Source organism: Sardina pilchardus, chromosome 14 (assembly GCF_963854185.1).
Source record: "Sardina pilchardus chromosome 14, fSarPil1.1, whole genome shotgun sequence".
Lineage (NCBI taxonomy): Eukaryota > Metazoa > Chordata > Actinopteri > Clupeiformes > Clupeidae > Sardina > Sardina pilchardus.
This window is the reverse complement of record NC_085007.1, coordinates 33,927,744-33,951,533: the sequence shown is the minus strand read 5'-3', so window position 1 is coordinate 33,951,533 and position 23,790 is coordinate 33,927,744. Positions and strand designations below refer to the sequence as shown.

The following is a 23,790-nucleotide window of genomic DNA, read 5'->3' as shown; positions in this document are numbered from 1 at the left end:
GACTACTCTCTTCAAGTCAATCCACAGATTGTCTATAGGATTTAAATCAGGGCTCTGACTTGGCCACTCAAGGATATTCACCATCCTATCCTTAAGCCACTGCTTTGTTCTTTTGGCAGTATGTTTAGGATCATTGTTGTGTTGGAAGGCAAATGACCTGCCCATCTTCAGCTGCCTAGCAGAGGGACCCTTTCCAACCCTGTTATTCTATTTTTTTTTTTTTAATTAATTTTCAGAACTGTTGTCGTTTTTATATTATTTTGATGTTGTACAGCTAAATTTGTAAATAAAACTGGAAAAATATATATTTTTAAATGGGTTTTGATTTCAGGCTGTGCGACAAAAAAAGTAACTATTTCAAAGGGGTATGATGACTTTCTATAGGCACTGTATGAGAGCCAATTCCATGAGTACAAGGTAAAAAAAAAAAGGTCTCTGTAGGCGGCTCCTGTAGGCGGCCCAGGCTCTGAAAACTGGAAACAAAGTGGGGACAGCCTAGCATAACTACAAAAAAATCATCAACTAAGTTAGCTAATCAACCTGGTTAGCATTGTTAGCAAATGTAGCATTGTTAGCATAGTTAGCATTTTTAGCATTACTACTAGAAATCATCGGTTAAGTTAGCTAATCAACCTGGTTAGCATTGTTAGTAAAGTTAGCATTGCTAGCATAATTAGCATTTTTTACGTAACTGCTAGAAATCATTAGCTAAGTTAGCTAATCAACATTTTAACATGAATAGAAATCATTAGTTAAGTTAGAACTGGAATGTTTCAGCTTTAAACTGTCTACCTTCACACTATCAACTCTCTGTAAACTATGCAACCACCATGTTTACCCTAGCTACACCTTAGTAACCATATCTACATTATCTATCTATTTTTGCATTTTCATGCACTGGTAATTCCTTGGAATTGCATTTCTAGTTCTTCTTCTAACGCACGCAATTCAGCTTGAACCGTTTAACGTAGAAACTTCATTCAAACTGTGTTACGTAGATCTTACTTACGCGATGTGGGCTTTGTATATATCAACTTTGTAACTTTTATACTTTTTAAACTATTAGTTAAAAACTATTACAATTTCCCCCATAGACTTAACATTGCTCATTATGACATCACGGCAGCAATTAGAATCTTAGGCCAGGTGGCCGGCCACCTGGGCACCAACTGTCAGTTTCTCTGGCTTTAGCATACAGTCTCTCAGAAGACTACATATCCTGTCTGTTTCCTCTGTCCACAACTGTTTCAAAATAAAAGTCCTCACTGCAATAATACACTATTAAATCATTTAACCATTTAAACTACTCAACTATTGAACTGTTCAACCATTCCAACTGTCAGTTATCATCCACTATGCCTCCAGTCAACTACATGAAACCTCCATGTACCTAGCAACCAACATAGCAACGATTAAAATTAAGTGTTTATGACCGTTTCCATAGCAACCAACATGATTATACTGCAGTAACTTCTTGTTTCCTGATAGTGGCCACCATGGATACCCTAGCAACAAATGTTTCAAAATAAAAGTCCTCACTGCAATAATACACTATTAAATCATTTAACCATTTAAACTACTCAACTATTGAACTGTTCAACCATTCCAACTGTCAGTTATCATCCACTATGCCTCCAGTCAACTACATGAAACCTCCATGTACCTAGCAACCAACATAGCAACCATTAAAATTAAGCCTTTATGACAGTTTCCATAGCAACCAACATGATTATACTGCAGTAACTTCTTGTTTCCTGATAGTGGCCACCATGGATACCCTAGCAACAAATGTTTCAAAATAAAAGTCCTCACTAGCAAGTTCGCTAGTTAGCATGGTTAGCATTGTTAGCATAGTTAGCATTTTTAGCATAACTGCAAAAAATCATCAACTAAGTTAGCTAATCAACCTGGTTAGCATTGTTAGCAAACTTAGCATTGTTAGCATAGTTAGCATTTTTAGCATTGCTGCTAGAAATCATTGGTTAAGTTAGCTAATCAACCTGGTTAGCATTGTTAGTAAAGTTAGCATTGCTAGCATAATTAGCATTTTTAGCGTAACTGCTAGAAATCATTAGCTAAGTTAGCTAATCAACATTTAACATGAATAGAATTAACATGAATTAGCTCAGTTAGAACTGGAATGTTTCATCTTTAAACAGTCTACCTTCACACTATCAACTCTCTGTAAACTATGCAACCACCATGTTTACCCTAGCTACACCTTAGTAACCATATCTACATTATCTATCTATTTCTGCATTTTCATGCACTGGTAATTCCTTGGAATTGCATTTCTAGTTATTCTTCTTCTTCTAACGCACTTAATGGAGCTTCAACCGTTTAACGTAGAAACTTCATTCAAACTGCGCTGCGTAGGTCTTACTTAGGCCATCCGGGCTTTGTATTTTTCAACTTTGTAACTTTTATACTTTTTTAACTATTAATTAATTAAAATGACAATTTCCCCATAGACTTAACATTGTGATTATGACATCATAATAGGGCAATTAGAATCTTCTGCCAGGTGGCCAGGCCAGCTGCAGCAGCTCTCTCTCTCTCTCAGGCTTTAAGCATACCTTCTCTATGAAGACTACATATACCTGTTAAACTGTTTCCTCTGTCCACAACTGTTTCAAAATAAAAGTCCTCACTGCAATAATACACTATTAAATCATTTAACCATTGAAACTACTAATCTATTTAACTGTTCAACCATTCCCACTGTCAGTTATCATCAGCCATGCCTCCGGTCAACTACATGAAACCTCCATGTACCTAGCAACCAACATAGCAACCATTAAAATTAAGCATTTATGACCGTTTCCATAGCAACCAACATCATTATACTGCAGTAACTTCTTGTTTCCTGATAGTGGCCACCATGGATACCCTAGCAACAAATGTTTCAAAATAAATGTCCTCACTAGCAAGTTAGCTAGTTAGCATGGTTAGCATTGTTAGCATAGTTAGCATTTTTAACATAACTGCTAGAAATGATTAGCTAAGTTAGCTAATCAACCTGGTTAGCATTTTTAGCATAGTTAACATTGTTAGCATAGTTAGCATTTTTAGCATAACTGCAAAAAATCATCACCTAAGTTAGCGCATCAACCTGGTTAGCATTGTTAGCAAATCTAGCATTGTTAGCATAGTTAGCATTTTGAGCAATACTGCTAGAAATCATCGGTTAAGTTAGCTAATCAACCTGGTTAGCATTGTTAGTAAAGTTAGCATTGCTAGCATAATTAGCATTTTTAACGTAACTGCTAGAAATCATTAGTTAAAGCCCGTGCGCCAAGTTAAATTTATAATTATGATTGACACAAAATATATAGGGGAAATACGTGTTTGACAAGTCGATGTATTGTTTTGTATGTTTTTCGACACATAAAGGCACAATATAAGATGATAAAGTTGGTTATTTTCAGTACCTACTTCAAACTCCCCCTACCCCCCAAACGAACGGATTGACGTCATAAGAGTGACTCCTGCAGGTCCCTGAGAGAAATGGCGGGTTGCTCAGGTTTAGGTGTTAGGCCTACCTGTCAGTCAAATAACTCCGCCATGACCCAACTAATTTTATCATTGAAAACTTCCTCATAAAAGTCAAATCATTAGCTTTCCAGTGGTATGATTGGTTAAGGGATTTGTGTGAATCGAGAGTTGAGGTCTTCTTCAGCTGAAGGAAAACCAGCAAGAAAGCACAATAGCGCATCACATCACCTTCACGTCGTCTGGAGGAGAAAATGCGGGATCAACAGAGATTGGGTAAGTATTTTATGAGGTTATTAGTTGTTATCCATGTTATTACTTCATAGTGATTTTTAAAACGTGTTATTTTTAAGTTATTTCAAGCTAAGTTATTTTTGCCGGTAGCACCGTGTGTGCTATGCCTCGTGGTTCAGACTGGTGGTGTTCAAATTCATGATATTTTGGCACACTGTAATCTTTAGTAGGCTAAATCAGAGACACTTATGTAGGCCACATGCATGATTTCCAGTCATTCTTGTGGGATTACTATATTATGTCAGCCAAGAACAAGATCGACCGACACTTAAAATATTTTGTCTATTTTGAACGATGTTGCTTGTCATTTAGGCTATACAGAAAGATGTTGCTTGCGTTGCGTTGTCTCCATAAAATGAACTCCCGTGCATCCTTTTTGTCGAGCAGCTAATCGGTATTTTATTGTCAAATAAACCTGTTATTCCGTCGAAATATGTAGCACAATTTCAATAGCAGGCTAATTGTTTGTAGGCTGCTGTAGCATCTTGCTTGTGAGCTAACCTAGCTAGCAGTTTTGTGGGTGTGTGTTTTGCTCGTGCATGTCGGTTCACTTGGTAGCATCGGTGGCATCAGAGACCACAACAACGAAATTGCAACTCTCTCACTGTTAATCGAGGTGAGCAAACTAATCACTTAAGTTATGGTAAGATCCCTCATCTAATGTCATAACACGCCTGGCTGTTGAAATGGGCACGTACAGCTCGCTAATACTAATAGCAACAGAAGCAAGCTACGTCTAGTGCACGTTTGCATAGTTAGGATCATTATGCTGATTGTTTGCTCATTCAGTCCCAATGGATTATAAAACGTATTTCCCAACATTGTTTACATATAGGTTGCAAACTTAGAAAACACGTGGGGAATCTAAACTCTCCTACCAGCATGATTAACGTATTAGCTATCCAGCTGGTTTCAATCAGCAGCGCAGCTGAGTAGCTAAAATAATGAAAATATGTCGGAGGAGAAAGAGAAACGCTGCGATAATGAAAATGTCAGAGGAGAAAGAGCAACGCTGTATGCTGCGACCAACTAGTGCAGAAGCAGAGATGTAGGCAAGCCTACAAACATGGTAGAAAGAAAAGGGCTTCTTTTTTCCCCCTTTAGGGAAAAAAAAAAATCAGATCAGCAAACCTGTTACTGCATTCAATCCAGAATGCTAATAAAGCAGCCACTGATAACAATTTTAGTGAAAAGTGTGATGGTGTTTAAGATTATGTGTAAGTGACATATAATAAAACTAAACAACCTATTCACTACCATGCTTGTTTTTTTGCTTCTGTTATTTTAGATGGCACAACTGGTGGAAGCAGCCAACTGCAGGACATTGGCAACCATATGACCCCATGGACTATGATGATGGCATGAATATGGAAGATGGGAAGCCTCTGAATAAAGAGAAAGACAAGGATGTCCTGAATGTGCAGAGTAATCTCACCTATCCTTCTTTCTTGAATTTCCCCTTAGTGGTCAATAATCTGTTTTACAGACATAAACGTCATTTACACCCCATCATCTGCTAGGTTTAGATGGACAGATGGACACATGTAGGCCTACACATATCAGCTGTGCCGGAACGTACATCACGTATCTGGTGTGAATGTGGCGTTATGTGTAACACAACTGTAATATATTGTATAAAGTATGATTTCATAAACATTTGTATTTACAGTTACTGTCTTAGTTAATTCAGCCTTCTGATAATCTCCCCATTTCCACCAGCTCTAGGATGCATCTAGTATGCATACCATTTTTATTTATTCTTTAAATTGACCTTTACATTTATAGTAATGATCCATGACCTAGTCAAGTTTGGGTATATCATGTGAGTGCATTTGCATCAACCTTCCTTCATAGGTAAGCTCCCATCCTTGAGGAGCTTCAACCCCACATGTATTGTAAAATAAATGCTCTTAATTTTGCTCTTCATATTACAATCTTCAGTCAATAAACAATTTTTCTTTAAATAGAATTTGTTTTCTGTGTATTATGTTTGAACTTCTGTACACATTTTGTTTCCTGACTGCCAGCCAGTATAGCTTATTTTCTGTTTAAGTTAGGACTAGTAGTCAGTAAATAGCCCCCTTGCTACTTTCACACAATATAACAGCTTGTGATCAGAATTATTTATTATTATTATTATTGCTATTATTGATCTTGGCCAATTAAAACATTTGTACATTCCACCTTCTTGAAACTGCTTGAAAATGTCTTCTGATGGCTGAAGCAAGAATGAGGGCCTCCGGATGTGCCTCCCCAGAATGCCATAGGCCCAACGTACCTGTCTGTATGCTGTGTAGTGGTATTGCCACGGATAGGGATGTAACAGTTAAACTAGATATGGACAGCTGGATTATTTTTCATTATATGCTGTTGCAGAATTAATTTGATTTGTTCACTAGAGTACTGCTCTGATGATAATGAAATGAATGCCAAAAAAATAATGTGAATGTGTAAGCATACTGATGACTACTAGTCTGTTGGATCATTTCTGCCTGAAGTTTGGTAGGCAATCTTGAGAACAAAGGGGGTTCATACCATGCCTCAAAGTCAGGTGTTGTCTGGCAGATCGGGTAATGGTCAATAGGGCCCAGAACCCACGCTTCTCTGCACAAGTTCTCGACAGCTGAGACCATGGGCTGGCAATGCCTACATAAACATTATCAATCATAATGATAAGGTAGGCTATGATAACTCCTTTCTCTCCCTCTCCAACAATCGGTCATCACTCGTGGTAGCACCATGATTTGCTCATTACAACGTCTCGCACCAGTCTGACAATTATGCGCTTTTCAATGAATTGATAATAACCGTGTTGTGTCGAATTGGGCTACCCGTTGAGTTGCGCTACCATGCAAGTGCAGTGGAAAAGACAACGGACAATTCACTGTCATGTACAACGACTGTTATGTGCTATCTCAGCGCACAATATTTCGCATACCGTAGTCAACCAAAATCGCTGAGCCAAAAACAAAACAAAAACCGGACATATTCATGTTGTTTATTTCATTTCACCTCTCCGTTTTGAAATAGGCTAGTCCGGCCTGTATGCACCACCTGGGATTCCTCGATTAAACATTGGATAGTGGGTGGCTGGTAGCAGCATTTTAGCTTGCAGAAACAGCACAAACGTGTCATTCAGAAATGCTAAACACAACGGTAGCACATCCTACAAGCAGCATACACTGGAGGTGCGTCCCTGGACACCGAGCGCCTGTCGGAGTTGGGAGTTGTCATAAATGCACACAAAGCGTAGTGGAAATTTACGTTGAACACTAGAGGTCATATGATGTATTTCAGACAGATTTAAATGAAGCATAAGGAAGGTCAGGTGAATGTTAAGAGGGAGGACGATTGGCTAAATTAGCTGTAGGCTACTTTCAAGGTGTTTTAGTGAAGGTGCATTTTTCTACATTGGATAGGCCTATTTTGCAAGTTATGCCTCCAAATTAATCTTCATGTTTGCTATTTAAAGTGTCTGAACTGAGTTGGCTTTATTAAAAATTGATGAGAGTGAGAATTTGAAAAAAGTAGCTGCTATCGTTCTTTGGCCAAGTTATAGGCTACTTACCAAGACGACTGACTCCACCAGCACATGGTTTTCTTCACACCAGATATTTATATTCCTTAATGGGAATTATTTAATATTTGTGTTTAGTCCCTCATCCCTCTCATGTCTGGGATGCTCAAAATTGTATGGCTGGGTGCCATTATAGAGGTTTGAGAGAGATTTTGGATCTCCTCAGACTCAAAACTCTCCATATTGTATAATACTTAAATAGAACTTTCGTGGCAGGACTCACCGGGACTCACTCTTCTGACGTCATAACTCAGCTGTGATTTTAAAATGTGATTTTGACAGAAATGGCTATAAATGTTACTGTATTGCAATTATAGTAATACTTTTAATGGTAATTATATCTTCACTGAGCTATCTAACCATTATCCAATAAATAATAATAAAAGTTTTAAGTTAACGCACGCACTTTAAGTTAGAACTGGAAGGTTTCATCTTTAAACTGTCTACCTTCACACTATCAACACTCTGTAAACTATGCAACCACCATGTTTACCCTAGCTACACCTTAGTAACCATATCTACATTATCTATCTATTTTTGCATTTTCATGCACTGGTAATTCCTTGGAATTGCATTTCTAGTTATTACAGTGCATGAAAATGCACTGTACTGTTCTTCCTAGGCTTCAACTTCAACTTTTTATTATTACAGTGCATGAAAATGCACTGTACTGTTCTTCCTAGGCTTTTTATTATTACAGTGCATGAAAATGCACTGTACTGTTCTTCCTAGGCTTCTTATTATTACAGTGCATGAAAATGCACTGTACTGTTCTTCCTAGGCTTCTTATTATTACAGTGCATGAAAATGCACTGTACTGTTCTTCCTAGGCTTTTTCTTATTACAGTGCATGAAAATGCACTGTACTGTTCTTCCTAGGCTTCAACTTCTTATTATTACAGTGCATGAAAATGCACTGTACTGTTCTTCCTAGGCTTCAACTTCAACTTTTTATTATTCTTCTTCTAACGCACGCAATTCAGCTTGAACCGTTTAACGTAGAAACTTCATTCAAACTATGTCGCGTAGGTCTTACTTACCCGATGTGTGCTTTGTATTTTTCAACTTTGTAACTTTTATACTTTTTAAACTATTAGTTAAAAACTATTACAATTTCCCCCATAGACTTAACATTGCTCATTATGACATCACGGCAGCAATTAGAATCTTACACCAGGTGGCCGGCCACCTGGGCACCAACTGTCAGTTTCTCTGGCTTTAAGCATACAGTCTCTTAGAAGACTACATATCCTGTTAACTGTTTCCTCTGTCCACAACTGTTTCAAAATAAAAGTCCTCACTGCAATAATACACTATTAAATCATTTAACCATTGAAACTACTCAACTATTGAACTGTTCAACCATTCCAACTGTCAGTTATCATCCACTATGCCTCCAGTCAACTACATGAAACCTCCATGTACCTAGCAACCAACATAGCAACCATTCAAATTAAGTGTTTATGACCGTTTCCATAGCAACCAACATGATTATACTGCAGTAACTTCTTGTTTCCTGATAGTGGCCACCATGGATACCCTAGCAACAAATGTTTCAAAATAAAAGTCCTCACTAGCAAGTTAGCTAGTTAGCATGGTTAGCATAGTTAGCATTGTTAGCATAGTTAGCATTTTTAGCATAACTGCAAAAAATCATCAACTAAGTTAGCTAATCAACCTGGTTAGCATTGTTAGCAAATTTAGCATTGTTAGCATAGTTAGCATTTTTAACATTACTGCTAGAAATCATCGGTTAAGTTAGCTAATCAACCTGGTTAGCATTGTTAGTAAAGTAAGCATTGCTAGCATAATTAGTTATTTTTAGCGTAACTGTTAGAAATCATCAGCTAAGTTAGCTAATCAACATTTTAACATGAATAGAAATCATTAGTTAAGTTAGAACTGGAATGTTTCATCTTTAAACTGTCTACCTTCACACTATCAACTCTCTGTAAACTATGCAACCACCATGTTTACCCTAGCTACACCTTAGTAACCATATCTACATTATCTATCTATTTTTGCATTTTCATGCACTGGTAATTCCTTGGAATTGCATTTCTAGTTCTTCTTCTAACGCACGCAATTCAGCTTCAACCGCTTAACGTAGAAACTCCATTCAAACTATGTCGCGTAGGTCTTACTTACGCGATGTGTGCTTTGTATTTTTCAACTTTGTAACTTTTATACTTTTTAAACTATTAGTTAAAAACTATTACCATTTCCCCCATAGACTTAACATTGCTCATTATGACATCACGGCAGCAATTAGAATCTTATGCCAGGTGGCCGGCCACCTGGGCACCAACTGTCAGTTTCTCTCAGGCTCCTCTCTGAAGACTACATATTCTGTTCCCCTGTATCCTCTGCGCACAACAGTATCAAAATAAGTCCTCCTAATTCCATCCAACTTTATATCCATTCATCTTCTTCAAACCATTCACTCATCCACCCATTCTAAACAGTCTGCCTATCAACAACATCAATTAGACGCTCTACATTGAACTTTTAAACAATCTACTCTGTCTCAGGCTGGCTCTCTTGAGACTAGCCAGTTAAATTGATTACACCTGTATCTGTATCCACTACTCTCAGTAGAGAGCTGTGTCTCTCCATTCTACAAGAATATAAGGCACATTCCATCCAACATTCTATCCATTCATCTTCTTCAGACCATTCACTCATCCACCCATTAAACTGTCTATCAACATCTATTAAACAATCTGTCTATCAACATCCATTAAACTCTCTGTCTATCAACATTAATTAGACTATCTACATTCAACTTTTTAATTATTTACTCTGTCTCAGGCTTTAAGAGTACTCTGGCTCTCTTAAGACTAGCCAGTTAAATTGATTACACCTGTGTCAACTACTCTCAGAGAGCTGTATCAGTGTCTCTCTTAACAAGAATATAAGGCACATTCCATCCAACCTTCTATCCATTCATCTTCTTCAGACCATTCACTCATCCACCCATTAAACTGTCAATCAATATCTATTAAACAATCTGCCTATCAACATCCATTAAACATTCTGTCTATCAACATTAATTAGACTATCTACATACAACTTTTAAAGTATTTACTGTGGGTCCCTCTCAAGCAGCGTTTATATGTCCTCCCTCGCTCCTCGATCCTCAATGATCTACATAAAGAAAGATAGAAGAAGGGCTAGACTATCCCATTGTTGCCGCTCCATCATTCTTTATGTAGATCAGTGAGGAGCGAGAGAGGACGCGTAAACGCTATGAGAGGCACCTTCTGTCTCAGGCTTTAAGCATACAATCTCATTAAGACTACAGATCCTGTTTCACTACTTCCTCTGTCCACAACTGTTTCAAAATAAAGGTCCTCACTGCAATAATACACTATTAAATCATTTAACCATTGAAACTACTCAACTATTGAACTGCTCAACCATTCCAACTGTCAGTTATCATCCACTATGCCTCCAGTCAACTACATGAAACCTCCATGTACCTAGCAACCAGCATAGCAACCATTAAAATTAAGTGTTTATGACCGTTTCCATAGCAACCAACATGATTATACTGCAGTAACTTCTTGTTTCCTGATAGTGGCCACCATGGATACCCTAGCAACAAATGTTTCAAAATAAAAGTCCTCACTAGCAAGTTAACTAGTTAGCATAGTTAGCATTGTTAGCATAGTTAGCATTTTTAGCATAACTGCTAGAAATCATCGGTTAAATTAGCTAATCAACCTGGTTAGCATTGTTAGTAAAGTTAGCATTGCTAGCATAATAAGCATTTTTAGCGTAACTGCTAGAAATCATTAGCTAAGTTAGCTAATCAACATTTTAACATGAATAGAAATCATTAGTTAAGTTAGAACTGGAATGTTTCATCTTTAAACTGTCTACCTTCAAACTATCAACTCTCTGTAAACTATGCAACCACCATGTTTACCCTAGCTACACCTTAGTAACCATATCTACATTATCTATCTATTTTTGCATTTTCATGCACTGGTAATTCCTTGGAATTGCATTTCTAGTTAAACTTCTTCTTCTAACGCAGCCAATTCAGCTTCAACTGTTTAACGTAGAAACTTCATTCAAACGTTGTTGCGTAGGTCTTGCTTATGCCATGCCTGCTTTGTATTTTTCAACTTTGTAACTTTTATACTTTTTAAACTATTAGTTAAAAACTATTACAATTTCCCCCATAGACTTAACATTGCTCATTATGACATCACGGCAGCAATTAGAATCTTAGGCCAGGTGGCCGGCCACCTGGGCACCAACTGTCAGTTTCTCTGGCTTTAAGCATACAGTCTCTCAGAAGACTACATATCCTGTTAACTGTTTCCTCTGTCCACAACTGTTTCAAAATAAAAGTCCTCACTGCAATAATACACTATTAAATAATTTAACCATTGAAACTACTCAACTATTGAACTGTTCAACCATTCCAACTGTCAGTTATCATCCACTATGCCTCCAGTCAACTACATGAAACCTCCATGTACCTAGCAACCAACATAGCAACCATTAAAATTAAGCGTTTATGACCGTTTCCATAGCAACCAACATGATTATACTGCAGTAACTTCTTGTTTCCTGATAGTGGCCACCATGGATACCCTAGCAACAAATGTTTCAAAGTAAAAGTCCTCACTAGCAAGTTAGCTAGTTAGCATGGTTAGCATAGTTAGCATAGTTAGCATTTTTAGCATAACTGCAAAAAATCATCAAATAAGTTAGCTAATCAACCTGGTTAGCATTGTTAGCATAGTTAGCATTTTTAGCATTGCTGCTAGAAATCATTGGTTAAGTTAGCTAATCAACCTGGTTAGCATTGTTAGTAAAGTAAGCATTGCTAACATAATTAACATTTTTAGCGTAACTGCTAGAAATCATTAGCTAAGTTAGCTAATCAACATTTTAACATGAATAGAAATCATTAGTTAAGTTAGAACTGGAATGTTTCATCTTTAAACAGTCTACCTTCACACTATCAACTCTCTGTAAACTATGCAACCACCATGTTTACCCTAGCTACACCTTAGTAACCATATCTACATTATCTATCTATTTCTGCATTTTCATGCACTGGTAATTCCTTGGAATTGCATTTCTAGTTATTAAACTTCTTCTTCTAACGCTCGCAATTCAGCTTCAACCGTTTAACGTAGAAACTTCATTCAAACTTTGTTGCGTAGGTCTTGCTTATGCCATATGTGCTTTGTATTTTTCAACTTTGTAACTTTTATACTTTTTAAACTATTAGTTAAAAACTATCACCATTTCCCCCATAGACTTAACATTGCTCATTATGACATCACGGCAGCAATTAGAATGTTACCCCAGCTGGTCAGCCACCTGGGCACCAACCAAAGATCATAGAGCGCTACGCGCAAGATGGATCAGTTACGTCAAACAATGAAGTACGCTCTGAGTTCGACAGGGCGCCATTTTAGTAAGCTCAGCACAACATTTCAGACAGAGTTCCAATCATAAAAACCCACCTAAACAGCTGTTTTTGCCGTTGCCAGCTGTTTTTTGTTTTTTTTTTTAGCCTAAGCCTACTCGGTAATGAGCTTCAAGATCTGGCCGTGTGAAAGGCGTGATTTATTATTTTTCACCATTCCACTGAATAAGGATATAGGCTATTTAGGCATTTATTTAATCCGATAATAGCCTAGTTATTGCGCGGGTAAATAAATCACATCAATTCCCATTGGGAGATAGGCCTACTGTTAAGCTAGCTAGCAGGCAAACTAACTTAGCAACGTTATTATCATCTTTTTTCTTTTTTTTCTACCCTTACTCCAATGAAAGTCCAGATTGTTTGCTGCTGCTCTTTTCCCCATAGACAGCTTCGCCCATAAACAATCCCCCCCCCCCCCCCTAAACAGTTTAGTTTCCTTCATCCAAGCTGTCAGCTGTTCCATAACGTTACTTTCACTTGATGGCGATTTCAGAGATTTGGATTCTGTGAGGCTAGCTCTTTCCAGTAATCTCCAAAGTCTCAGGAGAGTTGAACAACGACAGGTAGGCTACAGACTATCTTCTTTATTAACATGAAGCAGCTCATATCGTTAAACACGCCGCCTCCAGTGTGAAAGCTTGTTGTGCAGTGTGAAGTAACCTAGCTTGGTGCCTGTAGCCTGTGCCGTTTGCAAGAAGCCAGACCGATACGGTTGCATGTTTTTTATTGCACCTAATATCTTTCGTTGTCAACTGACCTGAGCGAATAGGTTCATTGTAGCCCATATTCTGTCTTATTTCTCTCAACTGCAACATTGACAGACAATTGTAGCCTACTATAGCCACGAGCTATTAGCCTAGTGTATTAAACTTGGTCTAACGGTATCGTCTTTTTCATAATTGGTTGCTGTGCTGTGTCGTTCATAGTAAATGTGAGCGCAAAGTGTCGTGGCCGGAGCCATAGAGATCTGGTCGTGGCCACATATGCTACAGTTGGGACATAAAATAGTTTGACAAAGTTAAGGCATGTTTAGTATGGCAGTTCTATCCATAGGCTGTATGATAGTCTATCAGACTGTTTATTTAAGGATTTCCAATGTTGTGGTCGAAAGCGGCACCTCGTGGTTGTTACACTAGGCCTACATTTAATAGTTCACTTGGTGAAAGGGTGAACATTTATAGGCTAATGTATGTGTGCTTCTAATGGACAAATTAGTTATGGAGCTGTTAAATTTGTTATCATATGTTGCCAGCAATACCGCTATTGAACGTATGCTGAATGGATGTTGCAGCCTAGCATAACTTATACCCTCGGAAATATTATATATCGTATTTATGCAATATATTTAACGAGTCTAGACATGGTGTTGTCTGACCGGTTCCTCGTAATTGGAACAAATAGCTTTACAGAATAAATATTGTTCATATTTTAGGGTCAGCGCCATAGGATTCCCACTGTGGCCAGCGTCTGTGACGACACCTGAGCTTACTAAAATGGCGCCCATGGAGCTAGAACAATGGTTAGAACGTACTTCAACATATTCCATGTATTATCCGGCCACTGATCTATCTTGCGCGTAGCGCTCTATGATCTTTGGCACCAACTGTCAGTTTCTCTCAGGCTCCTCTCTGAAGACTACATATTCTGTTCCCCTGTATCCTCTGTGCACAACAGTATCAAAATAAGTCCTCCTAATTCCATCCAACTTTATATCCATTCATCTTCTTCAAACCATTCACTCATCCACCCATTCTAAACAGTCTGCCTATCAACAACATCAATTAGACGCTCTACATTGAACTTTTAAACAATCTACTCTGTCTCAGGCTGGCTCTCTTAAGACTAGCCAGTTAAATTGATTACACCTGTATCTGTATCCACTACTCTCAGTAGAGAGCTGTGTCTCTCCATTCTACAAGAATATAAGGCACATTCCATCCAACATTCTATCCATTCATCTTCTTCAGACCATTCACTCATCCACCCATTAAACTGTCTATCAACATCTATTAAACAATCTGTCTATCAACATCCATTAAACTCTCTGTCTATCAACATTAATTAGACTATCTATTCTACATTCAACTTTTAAATTATTTACTCTGTCTCAGGCTTTAAGAGTACTATGGCTCTCTTAATACTAGCCAGTTAAATTGATTACACCTGTGTCAACTACTCTCAGAGAGCTGTATCAGTGTCTCTCTTAACAAGAATATAAGGCACATTCCATCCAACCTTCTATCCATTCATCTTCTTCAGACCATTCACTCATCCACCCATTACACTGTCAATCAATATAAAACAATCTGCCTATCAACATCCATTAAACATTCTATCTATCAACATTAATTAGACTATCTACATACAACTTTTAAAGTATTTACTGTGGGTCCCTCTCAAGCAGCGTTTATATGTCCTCCCTCGCTCCTCGATCCTCAATGATCTACATAAAGAAAGATAGAAGAAGGGCTAGACTATCCCATTGTTGCCGCTCCATCATTCTTTATGTAGATCAGTGAGGAGCGAGAGAGGACGCGTAAACGCTATGAGAGGCACCTTCTGTCTCAGGCTTTAAGCATACAATCTCATTAAGACTACAGATCCTGTTTCACTACTTCCTCTGTCCACAACTGTTTCAAAATAAAGGTCCTCACTGCAATAATACACTATTAAATCATTTAACCATTGAAACTACTCAACTATTGAACTGTTCAACCATTCCAACTGTCAGTTATCATCCACTATGCCTCCAGTCAACTACATGAAACCTCCATGTACCTAGCAACCAACATAGCAACCATTAAAATTAAGTGTTTATGACCGTTTCCATAGCAACCAACATGATTATACTGCAGTAAATTCTTGTTTCCTGATAGTGGCCACCATGGATACCCTAGCAACAAATGTTTCAAAATAAAAGTCGTCACTAGCAAGTTAGCTAGTTAGCATAGTTAGCATTGTTAGCATAGTTAGCATTTTTAGCATAACTGCTAGAAATCATCGGTTAAGTTAGCTAATCAACCTGGTTAGCATTGTTAGTAAAGTTAGCATTGCTAGCATAATAAGCATTTTTAGCGTAACTGCTAGAAATCATTAGCTAAGTTAGCTAATCAACATTTTAACATGAATAGAAATCATTAGTTAAGTTAGAACTGGAATGTTTCATCTTTAAACTGTCTACCTTCACACTATCAACTCTCTGTAAACTATGCAACCACCATGTTTACCCTAGCTACACCTTAGTAACCATATCTACATTATCTATCTATTTTTGCATTTTCATGCACTGGTAATTCCTTGGAATTGCATTTCTAGTTATTATTCTTCTTCTAACGCACTTAATGGAGCTTCAACCGTTTAACGTAGAAACTTCATTCAAACTTTGTTGCGTAGGTCTTACTTACGCGATGTGGGCTTTGTATTTTTCAACTTTCTAACTTTTATACTTTTTAAACTATAAATTAAAAACTATTAAGATTTCCCCATAGACTTAACATTACATTATGACATCATAATAGGGCAATTAGAATCTTATGCCAGGTGGCCAGGCCAGCTGCAGCAGCTCTCTCTCTCTCTCTCAGGCTTTAAGCATACATTCTCTGTGAAGACTACATATCCTGTTAAACTTCCTCTGTCCACAACTGTTTCAAAATAAAAGTCCTCACTGCAATAATACACTATTAAATCATTTAACCATTGAAACTACTCATCTATTTAACTGTTCAACCATTCCCACTGTCAGTTATCATCAACTATGCCTCCAGTCAACTACATGAGACCTCCATGTACCTAGCAACCAACATAGCAACCATTGAAATTAAGTGTTTATGACCGTTTCCATAGCAACCAACATGATTATACTGCAGTAACTTCTTGTTTCCTGATAGTGGCCACCATGGATACCCTAGCAACAAATGTTTCAAAATAAAAGTCCTCACTAGTGAGTTAGCATGGTTAGCATTGTTAGCATAGTTAGCATTTTTAGCATAACTGCTAGAAATCATCAACTAAGTCAGCTATTCAACCTGGTTAGCGTTGTTAGCATAATTAGCATTGTTAGCATAGTTAGCATTTTTAACATTACTGCTAGAAATATTCAACTAAGTCAGCTAATCAACCTGGTTAGCATAGTTAGCATTTTTAACATAACTGCTAGAAATCATTAAGTCAGATAATCAACCTGGTTAGCATTGTTAGCATAGTTAGCATTTTTAACATTACTGCTAGAAATCATTAGCTAAGTTAGCTAATCAACCTCGTTAGCATTGTTAACATAGTTAGCATTGCTAACATAGTTAGCATGTTTTGCATAACTGCTAGAAATCATCAACTAAGTTAGCTAATCAACCTGATTAGCATTGTTAGCATTTTTACCATAACTGCTTGAAATCATTAGCTAAGTTATCAAATCAACCTGGTTATCATTGTTAGCATAGTTAACATTTTAACATAACTTGTTAGAAATCATTAGTTAAGTTAGAACTGGAATGTTTCAGCTTTAACCGTCTGGAGTCTAAATCCCCCCTGGGAATTTGAAAAACTGTTCCAATCACACATCTCAATCTCTGCTAGTTTTTGTCCTAGAAACATATAAGGCACCATTAGAAACCTTTAATCAACTAGTTTGCAAATACAGTATATGTTTTAAAAGAGAATGTATCAATCTCTCTGAAGACTACATATCCTGTTAAACTGTTTCCTCTGTCCACAACTGTTTCAAAATAAAAGTCCTCACTATCATTTACTATTAAATACTTTAACCATTGAAACTTCTCAACTGTTTAACTATTTGGAGATTCCAACCGTCAGTTTTCATCCACTATGACTCCTGCCAATATTAAATAGTTTAACAGTTTAAACTATCCAACTATTTAACTGTTGCATACCAACTGTCAGTTTTCATCAACTATGACTCAAGCCAACTGTTTCCTCTGCCCACAACTGTTTCAAAATAAAAGTCCCCACTACAATAATGCGCTATTAAAAAAAAAAAAAAAAAAACACTAATCAAACTATCCAAATATTTAACTGTTCAGCCATTCCAACTGTGATAGCCTATGTCATCAACTATGACTCCCACCAACGGTTTCCTCTATCCACAACTATTTCAAAATAAAAGTCCTTACTACAATAATTTTGGTTATTCAAACCGCCAGTTTTCATCGACTCCCGCAAACTGTTTCCTATGCCCACAACTGTTTCAAAATTGTACTCATAAAACGTATTCACAATTAAATAGCTTAAATGTTTAAACTATCCAACTAAGCTATTTAACTGTTTATCCAACTGCCAGTTGTCATCAACTCTGACTCCCATCAGTGTTTCCTCTATCCACAATGTTCTCAAAATAAATGTCCTCAATACAATAGCCTACGTAGATTTGATATGTAACTCTGAAATAAACTCTGAAACGAGATGTTATCATTTAGACAACGGTGGCATACAAAAAATGCATGCAAAACGCATTGCTTTCAATGACAGGGCGTGACAATGGAAAAGGCAAAGCACTTATTATCAGTGGGCCAGGGTTCAATGTGTTTCTTTATTTTTAATTCTTTAGTTAAACTCAATAAATGTATGTTGAAACGTGTGCTGATTGCATGTAGCCTAGACTAATTGCAATGGCAAAGACAGTTTTGTCTAACAGAACATTGGCTAACATTACAAAAAATCCATAGCCTAATTTCCTTCAGGATTAATAAAACATATTTATCTAGTCTATCTATCTATCTATGAAAATTGCGAGATGCTAATCAACAATCTCTTTATATCCCTGCTGCTCGTAGCCTATACGATTCTATAGGGAACTACTTCATAGCCGTGCGGTATATAGAAAAATAATGCACGTTCCAAATAGCTAGGAATTCCCTACTTTTGGGCTTATTACACTTGAATATTAATTCGCCAAACTCAATGTAACGGTAAAAACAACAACGTTCTATCTAAGACAGCGGCAATATAAACGAAAGTGATAGTAACAGTGGTATAAGCGGGATAATCAACTCCGCGCCGTGCGTTTATAGGAAAATAATGCACTTATCGAAGTGTAAAATCCCCTCCGCCTGCGGCGTCGGCTCCTTATTACCACTTCGAACGTGCATTATTTTCCTATAAACGCACGGCGCGTCGTTGATTAGGCTATCCCTTACGTAGCCTATAGTTGGATTTTGAGCAAAGCATGATTTCAGTGCAGTAAAAAAGGAGATATTCATATTTGGGACAGCCTACCAAAAAATAATGCCTAGGCTTGAGTTTAGATTTTTAAAAAGAAAATAAAAACCATAATGACTATATGGACTTGCAGTAACGTTACGTTGGTGAATTATCTCGACCAAATTTATCCTTGCCTATAACGACGTTCGAGCGAACAATAGCCTATTCGTTCTCTGCACTTAACCCAATTTAACCGAATTAGTGAACACACACAGCACACAGTGAACACAGAGTGAGGTGATTCACACACTAACCCAGAGCAGTGAGCTGACTGCCCTAACCGGCGCTCGGGGAGCAGAGCCCTGAATTGCGCAAGCAAGTTAATGTCTCCAAAAGGTTTTAAACCGAACTTTGAGAAATACAATTCATTCTGCAATAGGCCTATACTATTAAAGTAAACGAAGTAGGCTAACCAATGCGAAGTTGGGAATATGTGTATGATAGCCTAGGCTACTATGGTGCACCTGCAGGCTTTGATGTTGGTAAAAAAGAGGTAGGGCCTAAAATTTTTTTTTTTTTCGAACTCTCAGTTTCTATGTCTATGTCAGTTATGTCAGCCTGTTTAAATTAGCCTACAGCCTATATAGGCCTAATAGAGGAAAATCATCCATCAATACTATAGGCCTAATTGTTTTTCTTTTGTAAGCCTATACATTTTCCTCCGTGTCTATTCTGCATTTTGTAGCCCTATTCTCCGTGTATTCTGTGCCAAAAGAAAATAAACTAAAACGAAGGATTTAAAGTGTGCAAACTTGTTTTTACTTTCTTCTGAAATTAATGACAATTTCAACGGGCTATTAACTAATTTAAGCCATACTGTAGCTAGTCTAGCCTATTTCACATCTTAGACAACTTGAAACTGTCAACTGTGGTTGAAAGAGACTGACCACTTATTCTACCCCAGCAACAAAAAGAACCAATGAACATGCAGCCTAAATAACAACAAGTTTAAACTTTGTGTATACAATTTCCTTGGAGAGAGAATTAGGCTACTTTGAAGAGCGTGCTGAGAAAGGTGAGTTGTTCTTTTTGTTCTCTCCTCAGAAAATGACCTCTTTTAGGCCTATATGTTGCCTAGCGTTGGTAATTTAATGCTCTTATTTACAATGATATAGTATAGATTATGGCATGTTAATATCAAAAGTAGCCTGTAGCCTATTGCCTATACTTTTACTGGCAGCCTCGTGCGATGCCGCTCACGGTAGGCTAATCAGTGGTAGGCTAATTTGGGCTATGTAACCTACCTGTCTTGACCGAAATCTTCCATACAAAATAAGATAATGGCCTAAATATTAAAAATCTTGAGATTCGGCCAAGTATACCCTACTTTTTGAGGTCCTTGTCTGAATGTGCGCACTTTTGTCACGTGGGCTATATCTGTTTGAGGATTTATAGGCTTCTACATTTTATAATGGATTAAGGATGCTTTAAACTGAAAATTCGTGGTCGCACACACGAAATGGAAAATGTCTGTAGCCTTTTTCAATTAACAGAAGTGAAAGGCATAGTTGGTAGGCTATTCGAAACATTGTTGCCCTGAGGTAACAAGTTGGTACATTCTAGCTATAGACCTCTTAAGTTCGCCTACAAAATAGCTGCCATCTTTGAGATTCGGTAGCCTATCTGGCGATTTTTCCTATAGAGGCCTACATGGGGATTTTGAATTATCGCACCTGAACTCTCGCGGGGACGATAAAGCCTTAAATGCAGACGTTTCCCTGAACACACTTTTGTCCTCTTCTTGTGCATAGGCCTACTGTGATATCCAGTACGTTAAGTCGGCACACTTTAATGTTTGCTACCCCAGAGCTAACTGGTTAACTAACTTAATGGCAAGTTGCATCGCAAGTTAGTTAGCTGTGGAGTAGCAAAAATCAAAGTCTGCCGCCTTCGCGCACCGGAGATCCTCTCGAAGGCAGAGGACAACGTGTGTTCAGGAAAACACCTGCATTTCCGATTTTGTCATCCCCGCGAGAGTTCAACAGGTGTGATAATTCCAAATCCCCATGTTAATTTCCCATAGGAAAAATCGTCAGATACCGTATCTCTTTATAAATATGGACAAAGATGGTAGCTTTTTTGTAGGCGAACTTCAGAGGTCTAATCGACAGCTCTCCTCTCCTCTCCCATTTCGCGCAAAGTGTCATGGGACAGAACCTGTATGTTGCATGTTTTTTAACGACTAAGGCTAATTTTGTGGTAACAAAAGAGCTTAGTATAAATGTTTAACATCCAGTATTTCTTTTATTAGATGGAGAAACGACGACACACGCCATACCAGCCAGCCCCCCTAAGGCTGAAATGTATTGCAGCTATATCTAGGCGTGTGGCCTCACAATTTCATTTCGGGGACGCAGTTGGTGCCACCTGGAAGCGTATCGAGCAACGCGCTCTGAGTGATGGGTCAGAATTATACAGTTTGACTCCACCAGAAGGTGTTGCGGAAAAAATACGCTGTGGAAGCACCTATGCCTTCAAAAACCTAATACTGAAGAACGGCAGAGCTTATTACAACGCTAACAGCGCTGTATTTAAGTCATTTGACCTTGCAGTGAGTGCTGAGCTCGAAGCAAAAGGTCGAGCCCTTCTGTGTCCCCCCTCACAGTATGTGGAAAGCTACAGTGCCATTAGGACCATTACAGGCTATTTGACTGTTCAAGGCCAAATCCTATCTGTAAGTGGGTTTATGAAAAGTGGTTATATTCTTGACATGACTGATGGTTAGCCTACATCACTTTAATAATGGGTTTCTCTGATTGGCTGATGATATTGGAATTAACTTTGTAGGCTGTCTTTCTGTCCATCTAAGATACAATAAGATCAGATTAACTTTAATGTCTGATTAATCAGAAATTGCATGCATTAGCCTACACATGTCTTTCCAATCCTCTGCCTATCTATCTATCTATCTATCTATCTATCTATCTAGGTTGGTGCTGTCAGACAGGTGTCTATGAAGGGCACACCCATCCCTGTTCGGGATGTAGAGGTCGCTGTGGCAGGACATCCCGTGGATATCACCCTGTGGCGGGAGACCTGTCTGCAGGAGCTGAAGGAGGGGTATTGGGTCGCAATAAGCCACCTGCGTGCCACAGACAACCCTAATTATGGCTTTAAATTGGGATCCTCCACATACACCGAAATTACTGTAAGTTAATTTAATTTTACACTGTTATGACAGTATACAGGTCTGCTCAGGTGGCAGAGGTCATGGTGTTTTTATTTTTTGAAAAGTAATTATTAATGACCAAATATCCTCTTAAAGGAACACTTATATTAAACTACGTTATTCCCTTAACTAAGACGAGTGGATACATACCTCTCACGTTTCAATGCGTGCACTCACTGGCTCTGGCGCGCGGTGTTACTTTGATAGCACTAGCTAGCCCAATTTATTCATTAGGATCCAAACAGAGATGAATTTAGAAACAACCAAACATCTCCATGTTTTCCCTATTAAATATAGTGACACGAATAGTCACCCGACCAAGTATGGTGAGACAAAACAAAACGTGGTGCATTTCTAAGTAGGTAAGAGGGATAACTATGTTGTGTGGCGGAGTAACACTTAGGAGCACTTCGACTCGGCGATGTAATATCATCACTCTTGCACTTTGTTTCACTTTTGAGTGAGGATATTACTGCGCAGAGTCTAAGTGCTCTCAAGTGTTATTCTCACTGCATCTCTGCCAAGCTGATCACACACACACACACACACACACACTGCAACCGCATTAGCCTTAGCTGTATGCCCATAGACAACACACCAGTGCATTTGGATGATGGTCATTTTAAGCTGTCTAAATGAACTGGACCATTTTCACACAACCATTTTCAGTGACATTTCTGCATTGATATCAAGAGGCCTCTTTCTAGGCAATCCATGCTACCTAAATGTATGTGGATTGTGTATCAGAGGAGGTTCATGTGTAAAGTGCGTCCGTGTGACCGTCTATTTATTACATGCTCACTGTGGGTTTTTTAAAAAATGTTTTACAGGAAACAGAAGCAGCGTCGAGCAAGAGGTGCTGCTTCATAATTGGCGTGGAGGCTGGGGAGGGGCAGTACATTCTAATTCTCTCGTGCGGCACAGAGCTGCATGTGCCCAACCAAGACTGGGTGGGCACAGAAGATGAGTTCATCCGCCGCCTTCCCCTGACCGTGACCCTGGAGGTCCAAGGAAACACAATTATGTCCGCTCATAGACTTTTTGAGGTAACTCCTGAGATTTGCACTGAAAAATTGTATGTTTTTTACTCATGTATTTGTGTGGAGCCAAAATTCACATTGTTCTTGCTTTAACTATTTTCAGGGACATGAGCAGGAGGAGGGCCCAGAGGAAGAGGAAGGTCTAGAGGGCCAACTGGACGAGGGCCCAGAGGAAGAGGAAGGTCTAGAGGGCCTGGAGGAGGGCCCAGAGGAAGAGGATCTAGAGGGCCTGGAGGACATGCCAGGCATTGAGGGCCTTTTTGAATAGACACACATGCACACAAACATAAACAACATACACACATGCACACACACACTAACACATCTCTCTCTCTCTCTCTCTCTCTCTCTCACACACACAAAAAATTGTGTGTTATTGTTCTTGTTTGCTATTAATTAAATTAACTTTTTGAATAGACACACATGCACACAAACATAAACAACATGCACACACTACAGCTCTCACTCTCTCACACACACACACACACACACACACACACACACACACAATTGTGTGTTATTGTTCTTGTTTGCTATTAATTAAATGAAC

The 23,790-nt window shown here is 38.3% G+C and overlaps 1 protein-coding gene across 1 annotated transcript in view; it reads right to left on the bottom strand.

Moving 5' to 3' along the window:
* aggf1 (angiogenic factor with G patch and FHA domains 1) overlaps window positions 1-23,790 on the bottom strand; it is a 137,467-nt gene that overhangs the window by 67,313 nt on the left and 46,364 nt on the right. The gene's annotated exons all lie outside the window — the stretch shown is intronic.